Here is a 25683-nt window from a genome sequence, read left to right as displayed (position 1 = left end):
TAGCAGGAGATTTCAACGCCCTACTCTCATCATTAGACCGATCAGGGAAACAGAAATTAAACAGAGACATAGACAGATTAACAGAAGTTATAAACCAAATGGACTTAACAGATATTTTAGAACATTCTATCATAAAACAAAAGGATATAACTTCTCACCACTTCATGACACTTTCTCTAAAATTGATCATATAATCAATCAAAAACCAGGCCTAAAAGAATATGGAAAGATAATAATAATCCAATGAATCCTACCAGACTCCATGGGCTAAAACTGTTCTTCAATAACAATTAGGAAAGAACACCCACATATACATGGAAGTTGAACAATGCTCTACTCCATGATAACTTGGTCAAGGAAGAAATGAAGAAAGAAATTAAAGACTTCTTAGAATTTCATGAAAATTAAGGTACAATATACCCAAACTTTTGGGACTAATATAAGCTATACTAAAAGGAAAGCTCATATCTCTGAGTGCCTGCATATAGAAACAGGGGAGAGCATACAGCAGCAGCTTGACAGCACACCTAAAACTCAAGAACAAAAAGAAGCAAATATTCACAGGTGTAGTAGAAGGCAGGAAATAATCAAACTCAGAGCTGAAATCAACCAAGTAGAAAAAAAGGGGACTATACAAAGAATGAAGAGAACCAAATGCTGGTTCTTTGAGAAAATCAACAGGATACATTAACCCATAGCCAGACTAACCAGAGGGCACACAGAGTGTTTCCAAAATAACAAAATCATAAATGGAAATGGAGAAATAACAGCAGAATCAGAGCAAATTATAAAATTTATCGGGGGTTGAGAATTTAGCTCAATGGTAGAGCACTTGTGTAGCAAGCACAAGGACCTGGATTTGGTCCCCAGCTCTGAAAAAATAATTTTAAAAAAAGTTATCAGATTGTCCTACAAATGCCCATATTCAAGAAAACTTGAAAATATGGAGAAAAAGGACAATTTTCTAGACAAATGCCAGGTACCAAAGCTAAATCAGGAACAGAAAAACCGTTTAAACAACCAATAACTGTTAAGAAATACAAGCAATCATTAAAAGCCTCCCAACATAAAAGGAGTCCAAGATCAGATGGGTTTAGTTCAGAAATCTATCCAATATTCATAGAACATTTCATACCAATACTGTCCAAACTATACAACAAATTTGAAACAGGTGGAGCACTACCGAATTCCTTTTATGAAGCCACAATTACTCTTATACATAAACCACACAAAGACCCAACAAAAAAGAAAACTTCAGAGCAATTTCCGTTATGAATATCGTTGCAAAAATGCTCGATAAAGTCTTGCAAACTGAGTCCAAGAACACATCAAAACAATCATCCATCATGATCATGTAGGTTTTATCCCAGGCATGCAGGGATGGTTTTGTATATAGAAACCATCAACATAATCCACTATATAATCACACTCAAAGATAAAAACCCAATGATCCTTTCATTACATGCTGAGAAAACATTTGAAAAAATTCAAAACTACTTCATGATAAGAGTCCTGGAAATTATAGGAACATAAGGACCTTTCCTAATCATATACAGCAAACCAGTAGCTAACATTAAATTAAATGGAGAGAAACATGAAGCAATCCCACTAAAATCAGGGACATGACAAGGCTGTCCACTCTCTCACAATTTATACAATGTAGTTCACGATGTCTTAGCCAGAGGAAGCAAACAACAAAAGGAGGTCAAAGGTATATAGACTGGAAAGGAAGAAGTAAAAATAGCACTGTTTGTAGATGATATGATAGTATACTTAGTGACCTCAAAAGTTTCACAAGATAATTACTGAGCCTGATAAACAATTTTAGCAAAGTGGCTGGGTATAAAAGTAACTCTACACAAAAGCTAAACTAGCAGAGCAAGAAACTAGGCATATGACAACCTTCACAATAGCCCCAAATAATATAAATATCTCAAGGTGACTTTATCCAAGCAAGTAAAAGATATGAGCATATGAGCAGAACCTCAAGTCTCTGCAGAAAGTGAAGGAGATTTCAGAAGATGGAAAGATCTCCCATGCTCATGAACTGGCAGGAATAATATAGTAAAAATGGCCATTATACCAAAAGCAACCTACAAATTAATTCCAATCCCCATCAAAATTCCAATCCAATTCTTCGTAGAGTTAGACAGTACAATTCATTATTTCATCTGGAATAACAAAAAACACAGAATAGCGAAAACTATCATCAACAATAAAAGGACTTCCTTGGGAATCACTATCCCTGAACTCTAGTATTACAGAGCAACAGTGATAAAAACTGTATGGCACTGAGACAGAGCCAGGCAAATCAACCAGTAGAATAGAATAGAAGACTCAGAACTTAACCCATACTCCCATGGTCACTTAATTTTTGAGAAAGAGCCAAAACCATCCAATGGAAAAAAAGATAGCATTTTCAGCAAGTGGTGCTGGTTCAACTGGAGGTCAGTATGTAGAAGAAGGCAAATTGGCCCACTCTTACTGCCCTGTAAAAAGCTAAAGTCCAACTGGATCAAGGACCTCCACTTCAAACCAGATAAACTCAAACTAACAGAAGAAAAAGTGGGGAAGCATCTGGAACACATGGGCACTTTAGAAAATTTCCTGAACAAAACACCAAAGGCTCATGTTTTAAGATCAAGAATCAACAAATGCCATCTCATAAAACCGCAAAGCTTCTGTAAGGCAGAGGACACTGTTCTTAGGACAAAATGGCAACCAACAGATAGAAAAAAGATCTTTACCAATCCTACAACAGATAGAAGGGTAATATCCAAAATATGCAAAGAAAACAAGAAGTTAGACTGCAGGAGACAAATAACCCTATTGAAAAATGGGGTTCAGAGCAAAACAAAGAATTCACAGCTGAAGAATATCGAATGTCAGTGAAACACCTAAAGAAATATTCAACATCTTTACACACAAGGGAAATGCAAATCAAAACAACACTGAGATTTCACCTCAAACCAGTTAGAATGGCTACGATCAAAAACTCAGGTGACAGAAGATGCTGGCGAGGATGTGGAGAAAGAGGAACACTCCTCCATTGTTGGTGGGATTGCAGACTGGTCCAACCATTCTGGAAATCAGTCTGGATGTTCCTCAGAAAATTGGACATTGAACTACCTAAGAACCCAGCTATACCTCTCTCGGGCATATACCCAAAAGATGTCCCTTCATATAATAAAGACACATGCTCCACTATTTTCATAGCAGCCTTATTTATAATAGCCAGAAGCTAAGAACCGAGATGCCTTCAACAGAGAAATGGATACAGAAAATGTGGTACATCTACACAATGGAATATTACTCAGCTGTCAAAAACAATGTCTTTATGAAATTCATAGGCAAATGAATGGAACTGGAAATATCATCCTGAGTGAGGTAATCCAATCACAGAATCACATACATGGTATGCACTCATTGATAAGTGCTATTGGCTCAAATGCTCGAATTACCCTAGATGCACAGAACCAAAATGTGAATGCTTCACTCCTTCTTTAAAAGGGGATCAAGAATACCCTTGTCAGGGAATAGGGAAGCAAATTGTAGAACAGAGGCAGAAGGAACACGCACTCAGAGCCTTCCCCACATGGGGCCCATACATATACAGCCAGTAAACTAGGTAAAAAGGATGAATCAATGAAATGCAGGCTGATAGGAACCAATGTAGATCTCTCCTGAGAGACACAGCCAGAATACAGCAAATACTTAGGCAAATGTCAGCAGCAAACCACTGTACTGAGAATGCGACCCCTGCTAAAGGAATCAGAGCAAGGCCTGAAAGAGTTAATGGTCTTGAGACCCCATCTGAACAAAAATGCCAACCAAACCTAGGTTCAACCGACTAAGCCACTACCCAAGCCTATACATGAACTGACCTGAACTCCAAATTCACAGGTATCAATGAATGCCTATTAGGGGCACCAGTGGAAGGGGAAGTCTTTGGTTCTCCCAAGAATGAACCCCCAGTGAATGGCATTTTTGGGAGAAGGGCAGTAATGTGTGGGTGGATCGGGAGAGGAAAACCCCTATAGAAGGGGAGAGGGAGGGGCTAGGAAAATGTTAACGGGGAAACTTGGAAGGGGAATAACATTTGAAATGGAAATAAGAAATGCTCAATTTAATAAAGATGGAAGAAAAAAAGATACTCCCTCTGGAAGAGGAGAATGTATGATTTTCCTTTCAGGATCTGTGGGAGGAATTTTGGACACCTGGGCAAATGTGGAATAACCCTATAGAACATTGGAACCATTTGGTTATTTCCGGAAAGTCCTGGGTGGGTAGGAACATCTTGGGGAAAAATGGGAGATCCAAGTTCTCCATGTCTAGATAGGGAAGGATGTTGGGAACCTGGAATGTGTGGGGAAAGTACCTGTCCCAATTTGTCAGTATAAGAGTCAGCAAAAAGTGGCCCAGGCACAGTGTGATATTCTTTGAGTCTTTTACTATTCTCTCCAGTATTGTGTTTTGTAGATGTTACAGGCACTCTGGCTACCAACTCGTCCTAGTCCACATGTTCCTCAATCCCAGTAGACATAACCCGCTTTTCTTTTCTTTACTTTTTTTTTTTTTTCATCTTCCCAAGAACCAAGAATGGGAACTTAGATGAGGCCACTCTTTTTCGGGTAGCAGGATGTAAAGCAGATCTTCTGATATTCCTAGTCAGTGGGTTTCTCAGTGATCTGCTATCCTTGGTCAGTGTATTACTCATGCCCTCAGAAACCCTCAGAGTAAGTGGAACTGTCCATTTCTTCTTCTCTGTCAGTTCCCTTCTGGAGTCTAGGTCCCTCTTATTGACTGAAGCCTTTATATGATCTTTGGGTTTCTGCAGGTTTTCTGTAACACGAGCATCAGGTTTTTTGAATCTCTGATCTTCATAGGGTTTTGGGCATCTGAACTTGTCCCGAGCCCTTCTAAGTAGTCCGGGAGGTGCAAAGTCGCTCGGGTCTCTGGTGTTCAATTGCTTCCCCCACTGTGGTAGGAAGTTATAATCCACTTGGGGGACACCGAAGGTCTTCCAGGCTGTGGAGGCTGGGAACCCTTAAAATGCTTCCCCCATTGGAGTCCGGTGTTGTAATCATCTTGGGGGACACTGAATGGGCTTCCAGGCTGTGGAGGCTGGGAATCCTTCAACTGATTCCACTGTTGCACTCAGGTGTTGTTGTCATCTTGGGGGACACTGAAGGGTTCCCAGGCCGTGGAGGCTGAGAAATCGTTGGTGCATGGTCAGAGGGTGAAGTCCGGGATGAGGGTCGCTGGCCTCTCTCCTCACATCTGGTCGTTTAGTCTTTAAGGAAATTGAACAAGAAATGTCGAATCGGCTACTACCATGTGAAGGGGCAGTGAATGTACTTGCCAGTGGTGAGTCATGGTAAGCATCAGTTGAGCTGTATCCTTTGAGTATGTCTCTCTATCTTCCGAGAACTGTGGACAATTCCGGAAGGCAAAGCAGGGAAATCTCGAGTGACCATTGATCTCAGGAAACATCCAAAGCTCGAGAGGAGCTGTCATCGAGTTTGCACAGGGAAGTAGCGAGGTCTGCATGGGGCAGTAGCGAGTTCTGCAAGGGGCAGTCGCGAGGTCTGCACCAGGCAGTCAGGAGCTGCTTCACTTGTCATTTCTGCTTGTAGTTGCGGGGCGATCATCCAAGCTTTCTGAATGAGGAGGAACCCTGTCGAATCTCTTCCTTTGTGTCCAGAGTGATATCTGCTATTGTGCCCACTGTCAGGGGCCAAGACAAGGGATTCGGGAAGGAGCAACATGAATGGAAAGGGCAAGGGGTGCTTAGGACACTGTGCGGTCAAGCGACACTTACAACACGGTAGATCCCTCTAACCAGAGGCCATCTGTGGTGCAGTGATGTGTCTTGGAGCCTCATAACCGAATGGGAAAGGTTGATCCAGACCCTTGATCCTCAGAGACTGCAGGGACTAGAAAATCACTGGTGGATTTTTTTAGGGAATGAACATGTGATAGGATTTGTATAGAGCATTGAATGCATGGGATTGATATTAGAATTCCATTTGAGTTCCAGATATTACTGTGATGCTTCTGCCTTGATGTATCACTATTTTTTCTTGTCCCAAAGCTCTTAATATTCTTTCCGTGATGATATTTTTGAAATACTGAGTATGCTACACAATGTAAAGTATTTTCTCTAATCACATATATTGAAATTCTAAATATGTCTTGATATCGTATGCAGTTGCCTTTATTATTACTATTATTAACAATTGTATTTCTTTGCATTTCAAATATTGCCCCCTTTCCGGTCCGCCTCTATAATCCCCACCACCACATACTCTTCGTCTTTGTCTCTAAGAGCGTGCGTCCCCAACACCCCCAGTCGTTCTTACCTCACCCCTCTAGATTCGCTCTTCTCTGGGACATCAAGCTACCAAATACCAACTGCTTCCCCTTCCACTGATGTGAGATGAGGCAATTCTCTGCTACATATGTAGGGTACCAGAACATGTATATTCAATGGTTGGTGGTTAGGTCCATGGGTTCCCTGAGGGGTCTGGTTAATTGATATCGTTGTTCTATCTCTAATAACGATCCCCTTCAGCCCCTTCAGCCCTTCCCCTACATCTTCCATTGGGATCTCTAGGTTCAGTTCAATGGTTAGCTGTGAATATCTGCATCTGTCTCAGTCAGGTGTTGGCAAAGCCTCTCAGAGGACAGGCATATCAGACTCCTGTTTGCAAGCACATATCAGCAGCAGCAACAGTGTCCAGGTTGGTGTCTGCAGATCTCTGGATGGCCTTTCTTTCAGCCTCTGCCCCACTTTCCCCTCTGCAATTCCATTAGACAGGATAACTCTGAATATATTTGAGATGGGTGAGTGGTCCCATCCTTACACTGGGGGCCATGTCTATCTACTGGAGGTGGTGTCTTCAGGTTAATTTCAGTGTTATTGTTGATGTTGGCCAATGTCATCAGTATTGGGTCCAGGGAACCTGTCGCATTCCTAGTATCTGGTTTATCCTAGAGGTTACCCCCATCCTCAACTGTTCCTTCTCTCTATACTAATTTTCCTGGTCCTCTGTTTTTTTCCCTGTTTCTTCCAACATCTTATCCTGATCTCCTAATTTTCTATTTCACTCCCCTCTCCCACACAGGGTGATTCCTCCATCTGACTCCCATGAAAATTTTCTTCCCCCTTCTAATTGTTAATGAAGCAATCCCCCTTTGTCCTTTCTTGTTAAGCTTCAGAGTGCATATGAGTTTATGGTGGATATCATGAGCTCTTGGGCTAATATTCACTTACTAGTGAGGGCATGCTATGTGCATTTATTTGTGTTTTTGTTATGTCACTCAGGATTATATTTTCTAGTTTCATCCATTTCCGTATGAATTTCATGAAGTCATTCTTTTTAATAGCTGCATACCACACCATTGTGTAAATGTACCACATTATATCAATCTGTTCCTCTTTTGAGGGACATCTGGGTTCTTTCCAGCTTCTGTCTGTTATAAATAAGGCTGCTCTGAACATAGTGGAGCATGTGTCCTTGTTGTAGGTTGGAGCAAGTTTTGGGTATATGTCATCCAATGGTACAGCTGGATCCTCAGGTAGTAAATACTATGTTCAATTTTCTGAAGAAGCTCCAGCCTGGATTCCAGGGTGATTTTAAGAGCTTGTAATTTCCACAGTGAAAAAGTTTTCCTTTCTCTCCACATCCTTGACAGAGACTGTTGTCACCTGACTTTTTTGACTTAGCCATTCTGACTGGTATGAGGTAGAATTTCAGGATTGTTTTGATTTGCATTTCCCCAATGAGTAAGGATGTTGAACATTTTTAGGTGCTTCTCATCCATTCAATATTCATCAGTTGAGAATTTTTGTTTAGAACTGTAGCCCAGTATTAAATAGGGTTATTTGATTCTCCGGAGGATAGCTTATTGAGTTTTTTTGTATATATTGGATATTAGCACTCCATCGGATATAGGATTGGTAAAGATCTTTTCCCAATCTGTTAGTTGCTGTATGGAAGTAATAACAGTGTTCTGTGTCTTAGAGAAACTTTGAAATTTTATGAAGTTTCATTTTTCAATTTTTGATCTTAGAACAAAAGCCTTTGGTGTTCTATTGAGGAAATTTTCCCCAGTACCAATCTGTTTGAGGCTTTCCCCTGCTTTTCATCAATTAGTTTCAGTGTATCTGGTTTTATTTGGAGTTCTTTAACCCAGTTTTACTTGATCTTTGTACAAGGAGATAAGAATGGATTGATTTGCATTCTTCTACCTTCTGCCCTTCAGTTGAAACAGCACAATTTTTAAAAAATGCTATCTTTTTTTTCCACTGTATGGTTTTAGATCCTTTGTTAATTATCAAGTGGCCATAGCTGTGTGGGTTCATTTCTGGGTCTTACATTCTATTCCATTGTTATACCTGACTGTCTCAATACCAATACAATACAGTTTTTCCTCACCATTGCTCTGTAATACAACTTGAGCTCAGGGATAGCGATTTCCCCAAATGATTTTATTTTTAAGAATAGTTTTCTCTATCCTGGGATTTTTTTTATTCCATATAAATTTGCAAACTGCCATTTTTATGTCTGTGAAGAAATCAGTTGTAATGTTGATGGAGATTGCATTGAATCTGTAGGTTGCTTTTGGCAAGATGGCCATTTTTACAATATTAAAACTGCCAATACATGAACATGGGAGATCTTTCTAATTTCTGAGATCTTCTTCAATTTATTTTTTTCATACAGTTGTGTTCTTGTCATGTATATCTTTCATTTGCTTGGTTAGAGTCACACAGAGGTATTTTATAAGTTTTTTCACTATTGTCAAAGGTGTCTTTTCTGTAATTTCTTTCTCAGCCTATTTCTCTTTTGAGCAGAGGCAGGATACTGATTTGTTTGAATCAATTTTAAACTCTTCCACTCTGCTATAGCTGTTTATCTGCTTAGAAATTCACTGGTGGAAATTGTCGGGTCACAACATCTGCATGTAGTGACATTTTGAAAATTTCCTTTGCAATATGTATCCCTTTACATCCATTTGTTTTCTGTTTACTCTGGCTAGGGCTTTGAATACTATATTGAAAAGGTAGGGAGAGAGTGGTTATCATTGTCTAGTTCCTGATTGTAGTGGGATTGCATTAAGTTTTTCTCCATTTAGTTTGATATTGGCCTCTGGTTTGCTGTATATTGCTTTTATTGAGTTCAGTATGGTCCTTGAATTTCTGATCTTTCCAAGACTTGTAACATGAAGGGCTACGTTCTGTAAAATGCTTTCTCAGCATCTAATGAAATGATTGCTTGTTTTGTTTTCTTTGAATTTGTTTTTATAGTGGGATTAGTTTGATTAGTGATCAGGTTCTGTATATTGAACCATCCCTGTATCTCTGGGATGAAGCCTACTTGATCATGATGGATCATTGTTTTCATGTGTTCTTGGATTTGACTTGCAAGAAATTTACTGAGAATTTTTGCAGGGATATTCATGAATAAATTGGTCTGAAATTCTCTTTCTTTTTTGGGTCTTTGTTTGCTTTAGTTGTAAGCATAATTGTGGCATCAGAGAAGGAATTGTGTAGTGTTCGTTCTATTTCAAGTTTGTGGAATAGTTTGGAGAATATTGGTATTAGATATTCTATGAAGGTCTGAGAGAATTCTGTACTAATCCTTTCTGGTCCTGGGATCTTTTGGTTGGGAGACATTTAATGACTGCTTCTACTACTTTACAAGTTATGGGAGAATTTAGGTGGTTTATCTGATTCTGATTCAACTTTGGTACCTTATATCTCTCTAGAAATTTATCCATTGAATCCTTACTTTCACACTTGTTAAGTATAGGCTTTTATACAAGGATCTGATAATTTTTTGAGTTTCCTCACTTTCTTTGGTTATATCTCTATTTCATTTCTGATTTTGTTATTTTTAATTTGAATATAAGGGATTTACCTATTTCTGGATTTTTCGAAGAGCCAGCTCCTGGTTTTGTTGATTCTTTATATAATTCCTTTCATTTCTACTTGGTTGATTTCAGTCCTGAGTTTGATTATTTCCTGCTGTCTAGTCTTTGGATTTTTATTGGTTCTGAGATTTCAGGTGTTCTATCAAACTGCTAGTGTATCATAGCTTCTGTTTGTTTGTGGAGGCTCTCAGAGCTATGAGTTTTCCTCTTGCATTGCTTTTTTGTGTTCCCAAGTTATGCCTTCATTTTCATTAAAATCTGAAATGTCTTTAATTTTTTTTCTTTATTTTTTCCTTGAACAAGTTCTCATCGAGTAAATCATTCTTCAGCTACTATGTATATGTGGGACTATGGTTGTTTTTGTTGTTATTGAATACCATTCTTAGTCTGTAGTGATCTCATAGGATGCATGGGATTAATTCAAACTTCTTGTATCTCTTGAGGCCTGTTTTATGATGGATCAGATTGTCAGTTTTTGAGAAGGTACTATGTAAGACTGAGAAGAAAGTGTCAGGACCCATAACAGGACAGGCTAATAACTAGCAGGTGATCATCCTGAGATACACAGCTTCGGATTATTTTATAATCTACAACTCGTTCTCCCTTATTAAGCAAAGTTGTAAGGGATTCATTTTGGGAAAGTTTACGCTATTAAATGCTATTCCTGTTGTTATTATTAGACATATATAACAATCATTCAGTAATAGCACACCCCTTTGGAGCAGATCTCTGCAGTCATACGAAGTTTTACTGTCCCGTAGTGATACTATACAGGCAAATAGATGAATTCTTTAGTCTTAATAATGATTCTACAATAATTCCTAAAATTATATCAATGGTTATTAATCTCTATTATAGTGGGACTGCTATAAGTCTCTTTATTTTTTTTTCTTTTTCTTTTTTTCAGAGCTGGGACTGAACCCAGGGCCTTTCGCTCGCTAGGCAAGTGCTCTACCACTGAGCTAAACCCCGAACCCGTATAAGTCCCTTTCTAATAGTCAAAATTGCAGTGACAATTCTGCCGGTGTCCCTGGTGTCAACAGTTAATTTTTCTGAGATAGTAAACAGACTTTCTCCTACTAAGAACACATTCCATGATGTTGCAATACAGTTATCAAGAGTCATAAAAAGAAAACAAATGATTTGTTGCAGGTGCAAGGACAGGTAATATAAGATATTAACTGGGTTTATCTATATATAACATCACTAACAACTATGGTTTTGGATCTTCAGTGAGCCTGTGGAGCTGACACAGGTGATGAATGTTTCGCCAGATAATTACTCTTGATGGATATTGATGTAAAAATTCTCGGTTGTAAATTATGTTTCAATTTATGCTTGATCTTTCATATGAACTTGTGATGAACATTGTAATACGGGATCATATATTCTTAAAGATGTTTAAGTTCTGAGGAGAAAGAGAAGTCACACAGAAGGACTGAGAGAGAAGGACTGAACTGGAAGGACAGAGACAGGTGGACTGACCTGGAGATGGACAGAGCTGAAAAGTCAGCTTTGACTTAAGGAGAACTGAGCTTAGTAGAACTGAGCCAAAAATATCTGGGCTGAGAAGAAATGTAGAGAGGAATAATGTAAATACTATAAGTAACATAAGAGGGCAATCTGCAGAATGCAGAGGAGAAGAGGAAAAGAGAAGAAGCTGGAAAGAACAGAAGGTGCAGGCAGGTTTCTCCTTACCATGGGACAGAACATGTCATTTCTTAATAGCAATGCAGGCTTACTCTTATCAAAAGGAACAAGGCTTTTCTCTTACACACTTGGGTTTAATTCACTTAGCATTAAAAGGGTCGAAGTGATTTTTTTCTTTATGTAATAAAGATTGGACCTCATCATTCTGCACTGGTGCTTGGTCTCTTGCTCCCTATGCATATGAAAGTAAGGATGTCTGTTTAAATATGTAATTACAAGAATGAATGCATATGTGTGTGTGTAAGAGTATAATTGTGAGAATGCGTGTAAGTTGGACCCAGCTGATTTTGAGTGGAAATATATAAATGCACGTTTATGGAATTCAGGTGTAAAATTACATGTTTATGCATATTTGGCTATGTAAAATACTGACATATTTGTGATTCAAATATACTAACAATATGTCTATACTTACCTTCATTAATATTTAAACTACTCATTGAAGAAATTTTAATGGATATATCAAAATTTATTTATAGGAATGGTACATCAAATATTTCTGTTAATAGTCAAAATCAGGAAATTCTTTCTATATTTATGCATTTTGGTATTTGATTATGGAAGAAACTGAATGATCTTAGATTTTGTAATAATGTTTATAAATCATTTATTCTTAATGTTTGTTGACAGAAGGAAGTTATCAACGAATACATATATACAATGTGCCACACATTACAAAAGCAATGTGCCACACCTTTGTAACATAAATAGAGCAAATTAAATATATAATTTATGAACTAAAGGTGAGCAATCATGTACAAAAGCAAAATATATCATAGAGTCTACCTACATTTGGAGTTAAGAGATGATTCATGCTTCCGTGTATTTCTTCCTAGACATCTAAAGAGATAAAATTAGTGTGGAAAAGGCTAAAACTGCAATTAGTGTGCTTCATGTAGTATACATATTTAAACAATGCTTTTGAAAAATATACAGTACATGTTTTCAAGGTTACATATACAGCATATACAAAAATTCAGTGTCCATAAATTATCAATAACACTCAAGCTACTTTCTCTGGTCTTATTATATTTGAATTGTCAAAGATATACATGTATGTATGTATGTATACTCAAACAGGCATACTCACAGACAAACAAACAAACACACACAATACTTCTAAAAATTTAAAACAAATTTGTAAATAATAGTCTTTCAGACAAAACTAATGAAAAAGAATGAACTAAATTTCTAGTGTAATGTACTCTCAAAAGTGTACTTTCTAGCATATAAAACTTTACCTTATAATTTTTAAAAAAATCGTACAGGGCCAATATATGTAATCAGATCCCATTTGGACTTATTACTCAGAGTTAAAGTAGAAATTGAAATGAAGTGGGAAAAATATTAAATAACAAGATTTAGCTATACACTTTCAATTATACAAAAAAAATCTGAGAAATAGTGAAATGACACAACATGTAAAATTGCTTTCTATTAAGCATTGATATCTAAGTTTAGTCTTCATAGTCTATATAAAAGAGAGAACTAAATCTCAAAAGTTTTTTCCGGGCTTAAATACAATTTTCTTGGCTTGTGAATATACCCAGAACCAATCAATACAACGAAAATGGATAGATGTTGTGTTACAACAAATAAAACACATTTTGATTATTTATTCAGTATAAATTTATTTTTGTAGCATTTCTTCCTATGTTTCTGTTGGATATTATATAAATCCTCACTTTGGTGTGGTCAGTGCTTAAATTTAACTGAACATGACTGAATATGTCAATATAGTAGAAATGAATTCTTGGGGCAGAGAATACCTTTGGGTTAAACCTGGTTATAATGAAATGGTGGTGACAATGAGCACAACTAAATAGAAGGAAAGAAACTGTGGCTTCAGGTACAGGAGTCATTATAAGATTTCACTTTGTAGTGTTGGAAGAATTGTTCCGTGATATCATGAGATTGTGCAGTGAACAGGCCTTTTCTTTATTCCTGTAATGAAAGCAAAATTTTGTGTCTTTCAGTTCCTTCAGAGAGCTTGCTACGTGTGTAGATCAATCAGCAACTCGGGACGAGGGATTTAGGTGTGCAAAATATATTTTTGATACTGAATTTCTTCTAGGTACTTTAGGGAGCTAACTTCATAAGATTTGGAATATAATCAGACAAGAGCTTGTTAAAGATGTAGAAAAGCACGGAGTGTGGTGGCACAGGCCTTTAATCTTAGCACTGGGTAGCAGAAGCAGGCCGAACTCTAAGTTCAAGGCAAGCTTGGTCTACAGAGAGAGAGAGAGAGAGAGAGAGAGAGAGAGAGAGAGAGAGAGAGAGAGAGAGAGAATAGGTGAAAGAGATAGTGAGTTCTGGTACTGCCAGGGATATAAAAGAAACAGTGTCACAAAAATGCTCAAGAATAAGTTCTGTATTATACAGAGAAAATTCTCATTTTATTTTAGTAAGATGTTAACAATTCTTTCTTGATTCTAATGAAATCTCTTAGCTATAAAATAATGTGAAGGCAACGGAAATGTAAGAAAAGATGTTTTACATCACTATTCCCCTTAAACTATAAGTTGAATTTTTACTAAATAATCCTATGTAAATACACTTTGAAGGCTTTTCTGTGATTAGCTAAAGGGCTTTTACATTGTGAAGGCAACGAAAATGTAAGAAAAGATGTTTTACATCACTATTCCCCTTAAAGTATAAGTTGAATTTTTACTAAATAATCCTATGTAAATACACTTTGAAGGCTTTTCTGTGATTAGCTAAAGGGCTTTTACATTGTGAAGGCAACGAAAATGTAAGAAAAGATGTTTTACATCACTATTCCCCTTAAACTATAAGTTGAATTTTTACTAAATAATCCTATGTAAATACACTTTGAAGGCTTTTCTGTGATTAGCTAAAGGCTTTTACATTGTGAATTAAGAATGATGGATTTCATGCCAATCTTGAATTGTCATCACTAAGGTGTAGAAGCATATTAAGCATACAAAATCATACATAAAATTTTGCACAATAAAGAATGAGAACCTTTAATTGGTTTTCCTCTAATGTCAACACCTTCTTTTTGTTGGAGTGAAGATTGGATGATTTGAACTAATTTTATGAGAAATACCACCTGCTTTCAGAAGATAAGTAACAGAGAAAGATGAGGAAAAACATATGCTAAGGAACAATGAACTGGGATAGAGTATTCTATGTAATACATAGAACAATAAATTTGACCCATCTGTTACTGGTAAGGTGGGGACTTCATTACGCATATCTATGTACTTAAAAATGTTTTCTTTTCCTTCTTAAGTTTGTATGGTTGCTATGAAAACTATGGGTTTTGTGTTAAGATCTTTGCATATTTAATGATAGTTTTGAAATATTAGTGTTATAATCAAAAGCCGTGCTTTGTACATACTTTTTAAGCAACAAAAAAGAGAAGTGTCTACTTGGGTTTTATGAAGAAAGTTACTATGTTAAACATGAATTAATTTTTCTGACATATACATTATCTTCATGTACCATGCTTGTTGATGAAACCTTAGCACATAGGAATGAATAGTAACCATCTTAGTATAGTTTCAGGATTTTATTGTATCTTGTTTGCCATGTGCCTTTCTATTAAAATGCTATCACTTTTCTAAGTCTCTTAATTTAACTGGAGAGGTTTGCAATATCTCCTAGTCTGTTGGTTATTCATATAATTTGTCTTTGGTGTTGTTATTGAATTTTATGACTAACTTCTTAATATTCTTTATTTTGAAGGTAAAATATATATATATATACATATATATATGTAAAATAGTTTATAAAAAGATTACAGTTTTAGTGGAAATATAACTTAGTGATGAACAATTTTATAAGTATTCTCTAAATTATTGAATATTCTACATTTTATTAGTATAAAAATATTATAAATACCACATCCTTTATTAACTTTAACACACACTGCTCCAGTTAATATAAACACAAATATGTTCGTCATATTTATCTTTGAAATTTTCTTAGTTTCTTAGTTTCTTAGTTTCTTGACTTTTCTATCTGAGCTTTCTCATCGTTTTTCAAAAATAAATCTATTGCTCTTTTATTGAGAATCATAATGAATATTCATTGATACATAGATATATAAGAATGTGACAATATACACAATGGTACTTCATTCTCCCTAGGAAAACTAAACCGAGTAAGGTAACAAAGACTTAGAAAGGCAAATACCATGTGTTCTTTTTCAAAGAGATCAAAGAATCTCCTTTTAATATACTTGTATTTATGTGAAGCTGTGGGTGGTTTGAGTTCATTTAACTGGTATACGTCACAGAGATTAGAGAGATTAGAGAGTAGGGTTTTAAACAGTGTGGTATGGAAGATATTGAGCATGTGGGATATGAATCTAGAAGTAAGAATAATGAAGAGAGACTAGTATAAGTGGTGAGGGACATAGGGCAGGCGGAAACAAAGAACTGAGGAAGCGAGGATGAGGGTGATTGTCTAAAAACATAACATATGGCAACCTGTTACTTTATAGGTTAGGTTATAATAAATATTAAAATTTAAAACTAATACCATAATGTTCAATGCTATAAACATCATGTTTGAGGAAAAATGCCAGGAAGTGATATCAGAATGAAAACAATATATTTATCTTATTTGATCTTAGTCATATTATCCATAATTACTTGTTAAAAACATCATTTGTCTGCCAAATTTATGGTACCACTTAAAAATTGCCTGTGATATAATAATTCCTTATGATAGTAGAGAATTTTTATTATTAGGTCAATTTTTAAAATCTGTGATTTGATCTTGTTTTAAGTTTCTTTTTACCTAAATTTGGTCCTCATGACATTCACTCATACTAAATTATAATTTTCAATTTTAACATACTACTCTAAAATATGATCAAGAGGGTTGTTGAAATTGCTCAATTATAAGTAATATTATCCATAAACTACAGGACATCCTCCACAAAGCTTAAAGGTACAAAGAAGATAAACAAGAAGAATGGCCAAAGTGCATAAGATTGACTCTCACTTAGAATGGGGAATAAAATAGTCTAGGAGGCCGATTGAGGAAAGGAACTAGATGAGAGATGGAAGGAAGAGGAGAATGGATCCTGTGTGTGAAGGGACAGGAGATAGGACCCGATAGTCATGAGAAAGAAAGGAAATCTTGAACTTAAAGAGATGAGGAGGTGGGAGAAACCTCCAGGAAGAGAAAGAGACCTGGTATAATGGAGGTACCCAGGAATCAATGGGGTGACCTAAGCTGTGAATTACATTGGTGATATGAAACATTAAGAGGCCAACTCCCATTGCCTGGAAAGACCAGCAATGGAGGGATAAAGACACAAATACACCCACAAAACCTTCTTCGCAAAATTTTTCAAGCCTAAAAGAAAATCTGAACCGCATTCTAGGGTCCATATTGTCCTTTGCTTTACTGATGGCTGGTAATTTTTGCTTAAATTAAGGATTTGAGAGATTATCATTTGAAGTAGGTATACAATATTTATACTGTTATATTCATGCTTTAGCTGGGCCAACTTTGTTGCCAATATCATTGCAAAAATTAAAATTGGAAAACAGAATATTTGAGTACACATTCAGTAATATATATAAAGTCTCCTTTCAAAGAATGTACAATAAGAAAATGTAATACAATATTCATTCACCTAAATGTCTGGAAGGAAAATATTGGACTTTGGGAAACAGAGAAAACCTAGGAACTTGAACTGTATGTCACAGGAATGGAACTGGGAGTGGAATTATTATCCAGAATAATCTCCTCCACCCCATGTTCCTAGATCTTTATACCCATGATAAGCCCCTGACCAACATTCTCTATTCCGAACATGTACGTACTAATGAAGCAAAGAGAAGTCTCCAGCATTAGAGATATATAGTATTTAATGGTTTCCAGTGTGTCACAAGAGACACTCTTGGAAAGGGAACCCTCAAATCTGGTCAATGTAAAGAAAGCTGTTCAACAGTTAGATCATGGCAGTTCTCAGTGACATCATCATTAGGTCCTCCCTGAAATATCTCTTGTATCCTGAAGAGCTCTAGCTTTTCTGTGATGTCACAAGTGTCATGGTGACAGCAACTGCCTCTTGGATATTCTTTGAGGACCTCTAGGGTTAACTCATTGACCTCTTATTCTGGCTAAACAGCCATTTATTAGGGAGATAAAAGAGAAGGAAGCTGGCCTTCTCTCTTTGTATAAAAAAAGGAAGAAATAAATGGTCCATGGGAAAGCTCAGTGAGTCTTGGGTAGGCGTTGAGTGTTGTATCTGAAGAGATAGCCTTGATCTGAGCCTTACACACATGGGAATCCAGAGCTGGGATTCTCTCATTATCATCTGGACTTCCCTGCTTGATATGGTTTCTGGAATTCAGAGAGTTTATATAATCATTTTCTTCATTCCAAAAGTCAGTTGTTGGGAAGGGCACAGTTGTTCTAGTGAGAGCTCATGGCTTTCACTCTTTTTGCCCTGAAGAAAAAGGTCCGAAGAAACAAAGGATAGACAAGTATTGTCTCCTCAGCTCAGTGTAAACGCCTCCATGCTTTGGATACCTATAGTGCAGTTTGTGTCTGACACTGATATTTGGGAGAGAAGAGCTTCTAGTTGAGACTTCATCATCTCAGTCTTTCCACTAGTATTACTCTGATTACCATTTCCTGATAGTTACCCTTTAGATTTCTGAGTCAATATGTGTAATTAGCTGACAGATGTCTTTTCTTTAATTTATTTCATTTTTTTTAATTTTTAGCAAATTTTATTGCTTTTTTTATTTGGATATTTCTATATTTGAATTTCAAATTTGATTTTCTTTCCCAGTTTCATGTCCATAAGACCCGTAACTAGTCCCCCTAACATTCTTCTATAAGCTACCTTAGTGAACCTTGATATTCCCTTGAACTGAGAGTTAAACCTAGGTTGGACCAGGAACTTCTCCTTCCATTGGTTCCCAACAAGGCCATCCACTGCTACATATGCAGTTCGACACATAGGTCTGTCCAAGTACAGTCTTTGAATATTGGTTTAGTACCAGAAAGCTCTGGTTCACTGGCATTGTTGTTCTTATGGAATTGAAATCCCCTTAAGCTCTTGTAATTCTTTCTCAAAATCTACCAACAAGAGATCCATTTTTGGTTCACTGGTTTGCCAGTAGCATTCTCTTCTGTATTTGACTTGCTCAAGCTGTGTCTCTCAGGAAAGATGTACATCCGGTTCCAACTATACATTTGGTGGCTCCTACAGCTATGAGGTTAGGTGGAATTTTCACATGGATTATGTACACCTAGGTCAAGAATGTAGAATCCACAAATGGCAATTCCAAACACCTCCCTCTTGTTCTTATGAACCTATTGAAGTTGAAGTTTCCCTGGACATCAAGCCATTCATCTCCCTGCACATCCTCCTGAATTTTATGTTTGTCCTGAAGTAACAACCATGGTAAAACCTCGAAAACCTTCACGTCTGGCCCTAGAGGAACAGGAAGTTAGATATTAAAGAACTGATGTCTAATGAGACTACTGAAACATATTCTATATTTCATGTTTTCCTTAGCTTTTCTGATGTCTCGAAATTTTTGGATAAACTAAGGATTTGGAAGTTCATCATTGGAAGTAGGTACATAATATTTACATTTTTATATTCAACCTTAGGTGGGACCCTTGGGTTGCCAAAATCATTGCAAAAAAACATGAAATTGGAAAACAGAATTTTTCACTTCACATTCAGGAATATATAAAGTCACCTATCAAGGAATGTACAATGAGAAACTGTAATGAAATATGAATTCAATTAAAGGATTGTAGGGAAAATGCTGGCCTTTGGGAAACAGAGATAACCTAGGATATTGAACTGTATGTCACAGTAATGGACCTGGTAATAAAATTATTATCCAGAGGAATCTCTTCCACTCCATGTTCCGAGATCTTTTCTACCCATGCAAAGCTCCTGATTATCTTTTCCTTTCAGAGCATGTAACCACTAAGGAAATAAAGAGAAGTTTCTAGCTTTAAAGACATGTAGAATGAAAAGTTTTCCATTGTTTCACAGGAGACAAACCTTGCAAGGGCACCCTCGAATCTGGTCATTGAAAGGAAAACACTTTAGCAGGTAGGCCATGGCAATTCTCAGTGACATCACCATTAGGCCTATCTAAAAAAATCTGTTGTATCCTGGAGATCCCTAGTTTCTTCTGTGATGTAACAAGTGTTGTCCTGACAGAAGTTGCCTCTCCAGTAGTCCTTCAGTACCTCTAGGGTTTACTATTTGGCCTCTAATTCAGCATAAACAGCCTTTGGGAAGGAGAAAAAAGAGGATGAAGTGATCAAAGATGGGAAGAAGGAAGCTGGCCTTCTGCTTTGTTATAAAAAAAAAAGAAATATGTGGTCCATGGGAAATCTCAGTCATTTCTGGGTAGTGGTTGAGAAGGTTTGCTGAAAAGATAGTATTGATTGGAGCCTTCCAAATATGGTAATCAGGAGATGGGAGCCTCTCAGATGCATCTGGACTTCCCTGCTAGTTATGGTTCCTGGAAGTCGGAGAATTTATATCATTCATGTCTTTTTTCCAAAGCCAAGTGTTGGGAAGGGCACAGTTTTCTTTAAAGCTGATGGTTTTGGTCCTAAGGAAGAAGGGAAAGACAAGTATTGTGTCCTCAGCTCAGAGTAAATTACTCTGTGCTTTGGATTCCTAGAGTGCAGATTGTGTCTGACACTGATATCTGGGAGAGAAAATTGCTTCTATTTGAGATTTCACCATCTTCGTCTTTGAACTAGTATTACTCTGACTACCATTCCCTGACAGTGACCCTTTAGATTTCTGAGTCAAAGGGTGTAATTAATTGGCAGTTTTCTTTTCTTTTATTTCTTTCATTTTTTTCTTTTTTAGCAAAATATATAGCTTTTTTCAATTTGATATTCTATATTTACATTACAAATGTTATTCCTTTTCCAATTTCCTGTCTCTAAGATCCCTAACCAGTCCACCTCCCATTCTACTATAATCCCCTTACTACCCCTTTGCATTCCCATGAACTGTGAATCAAATATAGGGAGGACCAAGAGCTTCTACTTCTGTTGGTTCCCAAGAAGGCCATCTGGTACTAAATATGCAGTGGGAGCCATAGGTATGTCCATGTACATTCGTTGAATATTGGTCTAGTACTAGAAAGCTCTGGTTCATTGACATTGCTTTTCTTATGGGTTTGCAAACCCCTTTACCTCTTGTAATCCTTTCTCAAAAGTTATCAACAATAGTTCCATTTACAAGTAACTGGTTTGCCACAAGCATTCACTTATGTAATTAACATATTCTAGCTGTGTTTCTCAGGAAATGTCTATATCCTCTTCCTGGCAGAATGCACTTCTTAACTTCAACAATCTTATCTTATTTTGGTGGCAGATCTATCTATCTGTCTATCTATCTATCTATCTATCTATCTATCTATCTATCTATCTATCATATATATATATATTGGCTCCTATGTGAGGTTAGATGGAATTTACCATTGATTCTGCGCATCTAGAACAAGAATGTAGAATCTACAGATGCAAAGGTCCCTCCTGTCCTTATGAACTTATTGAAATTGAGGTTTCAGTTGAACTCAAAACATTTCTTTCTCTGCCCATCCACCTAAGTCTTATGTTTGGCCTGAAAAAAGAATCATTGTAAAATATCCAAAAACCTCAAGTGTGGCCATGGGAACACAAGAAGGAAGATATTGCAGAAATGATATCAAATGGGAATAGAGAAACGAATTGTATAGTACATGTTGTCTTTGATTTACTGATGTATGATAATTTTTGGATAAAATAAGAATTTGGAGTTTATCATTTGAAGTAGGTACAAAATATTTACACTGTTCTCTGCACTCTATACTTCGGCCCTCTTTTTTGCCAAAATCATTACAAAAATGCAATTGTAAAAGAGAATTTTTGAGTACACTTTCAGGAATGAATACAAAGTGCCCTATCTAGGAATGAAGAATTAGAAAATGAAATACAATATTCACTCAATTAAAGGTCTGTATGGAAAATAATGGCCTTTGGGAAACAGAGAAAAACTAGGAAATTGAACTGTATGTCACAGGAATGGACCAGGGAGCAAAATTATTATCAAGAAGAATCTCCTCCACTCCATCTTCCTAGATCTTTTCTACCCATGCCAAGTCCCGATTAATTTTGTACATTCAGACCATGTAAACACTAATGCAGCAAAGAGAAGTCTCTAGCGTTAGAGAGATGGAGTACAAAAGGTTTCCACTGTGTCATAGGAGACTCTCCTAGAAAGGGCACCGTCAAATCTGGTCAATGTAAGGAAATCTGTTTAGCAGGTAGTCCATGGCAGTTCTCAGTGACATCATCCTTAGTACCCCCGTAATATATCTCTTGTATCCTTGAGAGCCCTATCTTCTTCTGTGTTGTCACAAGTGTTGTCCTGACAGCAACTGCCTCTCAGATATTCATTCCATATATCTATGGTTTACTAATTGGCCTATAATTCAGTGTAAAGAGCCATTTGGGAGGGAGGACAAATAGGATGAAGATATCAGAGATGGGGAGAAGAAAGCTGACCTTCTGTCTTGGTACAAAAAAGGTCCTTGGGAAAGCTCTCTGAGTCCTTAGTAGGTGTTGAGTTGTTTCATGAAGAGATTGTCTTGATCTGAGCCGTCTACAAATGGGAATTAGGAGCTGGGGTCCTCTCAGAAGCATCTGGACTTCCTGCTCTTACAGTTCCTGGAAATCAGAGAGTTTATATCATTAATTTCTTTATCCCAAAACCCAAGTTTGGGAAGGTCACAGTTGTTTTCCTGACAGCTCATGGCTTTTATTCTTTTTGCCCAGAAGAAAAATGTCCTAAGGAAGAAGTGAAAGACAAGTACTATGTCCTCATCTCAGGGTAAACTCCTCCACGCTTTGGATTCCTATAGTTCAGTTTGTGTCTGACACTGATATCTGGGAGAGAGAAGTGCTTCTAGTCGACTCTTAATCATATCAGTCTTTTCACCATTATTATTCTGATTACCATTCCCTGACAGTTACTCATTATATTTCTGAATTAATAGGTGAGAATGGCTAGCAGTTTCTTTTTTCATTTCTTCCATTTTTTAGTAAATTTTTGCTTATTTTATTGGCTATTTCTATATTTACATTTCAAATGCTATTTTCTTTCCAAATTTCCTCTCCATAAGGTCGTAACTGGACCAACTCCCCTTCTTTTACAACCCTCCTTACTGCACCTTGACATTTCCTTGAACTGGGAACCAAACCTGAGAAGGACCAAGGGCTTCTACATCCATTGGTGCCCAAGGAATCCATCCTCTGCCACATATGCTGTTGGAGCCATAGGACTTTCCATGGACAGATTTTGAATATTGGTTTAGTGTCAGAAAGTTCTGGTTTGTTGGAATAGTTGTTTTTATGGGGTTGAAAGTCCCTTCAGCTCTTGTAATCCTTTCTAAATATCTACCAAGAAGAGACATGCTTTCTGTTCACCAGTTTACCACTAACATTCACTTCTGTATTTAACATGCTCTAACTATGACTCTCTGGAAAGATCTTTCTCCAGTTCTTGGCAGCATGCACCTCTTAGCTTCATCAATCTTATGTAATTTTGGTGTCTCCTACACCTATGAGGTTTGGTGGAATTTTAACATGGATTATGCACAACTGGGTCAAGAATGTAGAATCCACAAATGACAATGCCAAATAGATGCCATTCTCTACTTATGAAACTATTGAAGTTAAGTTTTCCCTGGACCTCAAGACATTCCTCTCACTGTCCATCCTCCTGAACCTTATGTTTGGCCTGAACAAAGAATCAGGTTAAAAAACCCTCAACCCTCATGTCAGAACCTTGGAAATAAGGAAGGGAGATATTAGAGAACTGATTACCTTTTGGGACTACAGAACCACATTCTAGAGTTGATATTGTCCTTTGCTTTACTGATGTTTGTGATTATTGGATAAAATAAGGATTTGGGAGTTTATCATTTGAAGTAGGTACACAATATTTACACTGTTATATTCACTTTATCATTGGGCCAAAATCATTGCAAAAAATGGAATTTTAAAACAGAATTTTTGAGTAAACATTCAGGAATATTTATAAAGTTCCCTATCAAGGAATGTACAATAAGAAATTGAAACACAATATTCATTCAATTAAAGGTCTGTAGGGAGAATACTGGCCTTTGGGAAACAGAGAAAACCTACGAAATTTTTATGTATTTCACAGGAATGAACCTGGGAAAAAATTATTATCTAGAAGAATCTCCTGCACTCCATTTTCTTAAATCGTTTATACACATGCCAAACCCATGGCTAACTTTCCCCATTCAAAGCATGTAACCACTAATGAAGAAAAGAGATTTCAACAGTTTTAGAATGATGGACTATGTAAAGGTTTCCACTGTGTCACAGGAGACGTACCTGGAAAGGGCACTCAAAATCTGGTCAATGTAGGGAAATCTGTTTAGCAGGTAGGACATGGCAGTTCACAGTGACATCATGATTTGGCCCTACTGCAAGTATCTCTTGTAACCTGGACTCCCTAGCTGCTTCTGTGACATCACAAGTGTTGTTGTGGCTGCAACTGCCTCTCTGATATTCTTGCAGTACCTCTAGGGTTTAATAATTGACCTCTAATTCACGGTAAACAGCCATATGGGAGGGAGAACAAAGAGGATAAAGATTTCAGTGATGTGGAGAAGGAAGCTGGCCTTCTATCTTTGTATAAAAAAAGGAAGATGTACATCATCCTTGGGATAGCTCAGAGTCCTTAGTAGGGATTGAGTGGGATCTCTGAAGAGTTAGGCTTGATGTGAATCTTCCACATATGGGAATCAGGAGCTGGGAGCCTTTCAGAAGCATCTGGACTTACCTGTTCATATCATTCCTGGAAGTCAAAGAGTTTATATCATTATTTTTTTTTATTCCAAAGCCAAGTGATGGGCAGGGCACAGTTGTTTTGCTGAGATCTCATAGCCTTATTCTTTTTGTCAAGAAGAAAATGGTCCTAAGGAAGAATGGAAAGACAAGTATTGAGTCCTCGCCTCAGAGTAAATCCCACCATGCTCTGGATGCCTATAGTGCAGTTTTTGTCTGATACTGATATCTGGGAGAGAGAAGTGTTTCTAGTTGAGTCTTCATCATCTCAGTCTTTCCATTAGTATTACTCTGACTATCATTCCATGAAAATGACTTTTACATTTCTGAGTCAATAGCTGTGAATACTTCGCAGTGTTCTTTTCTTAAATTTCTTTATTTCTTTTTATTTTTTAGCAAATTTTATTCCTGTTTTAATTGGGTATTTCTATATTTACATTTGAAATGTTATTTCCTTTCCCTATTACCTGCACATATGATCCCTAACCGCCCTCACTCCTCTTTTTCTATAACTCCCCTACTGTCCGTTTTCAATTCACTGATTTGCCTCTAGAATTCACTTCTTTATTTGATATGCTCTAGCTGTGTCTCACAGGATAGATCTCTATACAGTCCCTGGCACAATGCACTTCTTAGCTCCATCAATCTTATCTAGTTTTGGTGACTGATGTGTATATATTTTTGCCACATGTACGGCCTGCTCTGAATGGGATTTCCTCAGTCTCTGCTCGAAATTCATAGATATTATTGTGTCCACCTTTTGAAAAGGATTAAAGCATGCACATTTTGTGTATCATTTTATTGAGCTTCCAGTTGTCTGTGAACTGCATCTTTGGTAATTTTAGCTTTTGTGCCAATATCCACTTTTGGTGATTTCATAAAATGTGTGATTTCATACCATTTTGTGATTGGGTAACCTCAATCATTATGATATTTTCTAGATCATCCCATTTGTCTTTGGCTTTCTTGAGATAATTGGTTTTAAGAGTTGAGTAGTACACAATTGTTTAAATGTACTACATTTTCTGTATTCATTCCTCTGATGAATGCCATTACGGATTCTTATAGCTCTTGGGTATTATACATAAGGCAGCTCCCAGAAATGAACCCACACACCTATGGGCACTTTACTTTTGACAAAGGAGGCAAAACCATTCAATGGAAAAAAGAGCATTTTCAGGAAATGGT

At 36.9% G+C, this 25683-nt stretch overlaps 1 long non-coding RNA gene across 1 annotated transcript; it reads right to left on the bottom strand.

Annotated features, from left to right (window-relative positions):
- Positions 1–18695: 18695 nt before the first annotated feature.
- LOC134484717 (uncharacterized) lies at positions 18696–24660 on the bottom strand. Its single transcript, XR_010062411.1, has 4 exons — positions 24491–24660; positions 22183–22344; positions 19670–20231; positions 18696–19081 (listed from the first exon to the last, which is right to left on the bottom strand). It is a non-coding gene; the product is annotated as an uncharacterized LOC134484717 (long non-coding RNA).
- Between the last annotated feature and the right edge of the window lie 1023 nt (positions 24661–25683).

This window comes from Rattus norvegicus (assembly GCF_036323735.1).
Source record: "Rattus norvegicus strain BN/NHsdMcwi chromosome Y unlocalized genomic scaffold, GRCr8 chrY_unlocalized_36, whole genome shotgun sequence".
Classification (NCBI taxonomy): Eukaryota; Metazoa; Chordata; class Mammalia; order Rodentia; family Muridae; genus Rattus; species Rattus norvegicus.
This window is presented reverse-complemented; position numbering and strand designations above follow the sequence as displayed.